The sequence below is a fragment of the Trachurus japonicus genome, chromosome 14 (genome assembly GCF_045865225.1).
Source record: "Trachurus japonicus isolate A0001 chromosome 14, Traja_1.0".
NCBI lineage: Eukaryota > Metazoa > Chordata > Actinopteri > Carangiformes > Carangidae > Trachurus > Trachurus japonicus.
This window is the reverse complement of record NC_140920.1, coordinates 11,883,327-11,886,199: the sequence shown is the minus strand read 5'-3', so window position 1 is coordinate 11,886,199 and position 2,873 is coordinate 11,883,327. Positions and strand designations below refer to the sequence as shown.

General features: G+C 41.8%; 1 long non-coding RNA gene across 1 annotated transcript; it reads right to left on the bottom strand.

The window, feature by feature from the left end:
* Positions 1–1,616: 1,616 nt before the first annotated feature.
* LOC146974341 (uncharacterized) lies at positions 1,617–2,463 on the bottom strand. Its single transcript, XR_015037543.1, has 3 exons — positions 2,329–2,463; positions 2,084–2,209; positions 1,617–1,983 (listed from the first exon to the last, which is right to left on the bottom strand). It is a non-coding gene; the product is annotated as an uncharacterized LOC146974341 (long non-coding RNA).
* Positions 2,464–2,873: the final 410 nt, after the last annotated feature.

Genomic DNA, 2,873 nt, shown 5'->3' with positions numbered 1-2,873 from the left:
AGGGGAGTCCAACGCAGAAGGTTTGGTTGAAATCGGGCCGGTGGTTTTGGAGAAAATGACCAAAAACCAAACAGGCGATTTTAAAAAGACGACAGGCGCGCGGCTTACGTTTTTTTTTTTTTTTACCAAAAATTAAAATTTCTTCAAATTTCTCCAAACTCGGATATATCATCTGGGGGTCCGAGGGGAGTCCAACGCAGACGGTTTGGTTGAAATCGGGCCGGTGGTTTTGGAGAAAATGACCAAAAACCAAACAGGCGATTTTAAAAAGACGACAGGCGCGCGGCTTACGGTTTTTTTTTTTGACCAAAAATTAAAATTTCTTCAAATTTCTCCAAACTCGGATATATCATCTGGGGGTCCGAGGGGAGTCCAACGCAGAAGGTTTGGTTGAAATCGGGCTGGTGGTTTTGGAGAAAATAACCAAAAACCAAACAGGCGATTTTAACGAGCGGCCAAGCTGCACCTGCACTGTTCTATTTATAGACTTTGATAACGAGCTGGCCCCAACAGCTGGCCACTGCACACAGAGCAGAGCAGAGCAGAGAGATTTGTGCTCTGAGCAGCTTCCGAAAACAGCCCAGAAAAAGAGAACCGTACCTCTTATCAGAATGTGGCCATGACTACTGGGGCAAGGAGACCTTCCTGAGCATATTGATGTGCATTAAATGTTTGTAGGGCAAAAACTTTTCTCAGGGTCGCAAGGTAGAAAAGGGGGGCATTTCTGTTTTTCTAAAAAAATCAGCTCCTACTTTTATATTGAAGTGGATGAGCCACTGGAGCGGGTCTAGCTGCACAATTAGGCTCATAGAGACAATTCTGTAAGTCTGTCTGCTGTTTTGAACACATCAAATGAGACACGACAAGTGTGGCTACAAACCAGTGAGGAAATCATGTGACTAGAGTTTAATTTGTGGCCGTGCTGGCAATTTATCCAAAAAAAATCCTGAATGTTTTTTCGATCCCTCTCACTCTAGCGATGATGTCACTCACTCTAAGCCCTGCTCGTTAGACGCAACACACACCCATTATAAAGGTGGATTTTGTCAAAAAACTTAATGATTTTAAAGCGGCCAAATATCAGAAACTGTTGAAGATATCAATAAGCTGAGTCATAGAGGAATACTTAAAAAGTTTGTCTACAGCTCAGAATTTGAATGAAGTCTCTCAAGTATGTGGACACTTTAAAGGCTGAAAGAAGTAAGAAGATTTGAAGAGTTTCAAGACTGTTCCAATGCATTCTCTATGGGGGAAAAAAAATCAGAAATAGTTGAATATTGCAAAAAGTATGAATAGTTGAAAAGAGAAAAGACATAGCACACCTGTCCCGAAAAGGCTGAACATTTTGATATTTGAATTGTTGAAATAGCACAAAGTATGAAGGACTAGTTACATGACGAAGAAAGGCAGAAAATGGCCGAACCGAATAACAATAGTGTGAATGCTTCCAGCATTCACACTAATAATAAGAAAAAATCCACACAATAACAGTAGTTGGTCCCTGCAGCCAGGGCCGGCCCTGTACATCTGGGGGCCCTAAGCAGGATAAAATTGGGGGCCCTGCCTCACAGTGTATATATGTACCATCAAATATTCATAAGCTACCATATGCAACCCTTGCATATTTTATTGTACCTCTATCAACATGATGGCGAGCAGATATTTTATTACTAATTAGAGTCACTGAAACACTTAAAGCTGTCTAATTGCACTTGTCATTTTTTCTTCTACTTTGTTTTTGTCTGAATGTTAATGTTAATATTGTGAATGGCAATAGGTGGCTCCAAACCTGCAGTATTAAATCACTACTTTTGATGTAGCAGAAAGATAAAAGATTCTACAAAAGATTACAGTTTGAACATATTTATTTTCTTTAAATTATCTGTACAGCTAAATTCTAGAACCCTTAAAACAAAACTTCAGTTGAGAAGAAGATAGAGGATGTTGGTTGGTCAGCAGCATCATCAGCAGTAACCATTGGAGCTGTGGAGAAGATTAGTAGAATTTTTTTAGCCACTTGTGTACACACAATTTAATTTTCCAACAGAGATAAACATAATGTGGCAACAAACAAGAAACTTACCAACTGTATGACTGGAACCAGCCACAGGGGAATGAGGATGTGGCAACATGACATATCTAATCAGCCATTAATAAATGGGTGATTGATCCTTTATCCCCTCACAGGAAAACAGCTGTTATCTTTTCACTGTAAACAGACCTTAAAATCAGCCAGGACATGTGAACTGCAGCAGGCTGGTACATGTAGCAGCTACATGTTTTTCGGCTAAACGTACATCTGGTAAACATAACATTAATTAGCCTTACCTTGTCCTTGTTTTTTTTTCATCCTCGACCTTCTTCTTTTTCCTATTTTCCGCACCTGACGGATTTATCCTTTTGGACATCGTCGCTGTCCAAAAGCTAATCACCTCCTCGCAAATCGCGATCTCAGTGAGTGAGTGAGGGGGGCGGGTGTTGCAACGGACAACGGCCACAGTCTGCGTGTCACGGTCTATGGTCACGGTCATTGTTGCCAGTTGGGTCAAGGGTTACACGTTGCCAGGTCAGAGAGGACAAATGATTGAGCAAAGTTTGGAGGCCCCCTAGTGGCTGCGGGGCCCTAAGCAGCTGCTTAGTTCGCTTATAGGGAGGGCCGGCTCTGCCTGCAGCTATTTCATAGCTGTTGGGACCAGTGCCCGGTGCGATTGCCCGTGGCCCTAATAAGAAACAATATTTGTAAGAAAGTATACAGCTCTGGAAAAAATAAAGAGACCACAACTCCAAGATGTTCTTAGCAGGGGTGCAAACTTCCCTAATAGCAAAGTTCCTTTGGCTTGGATGTGGCCCAAATAAACAGCAAAGATCTGGCC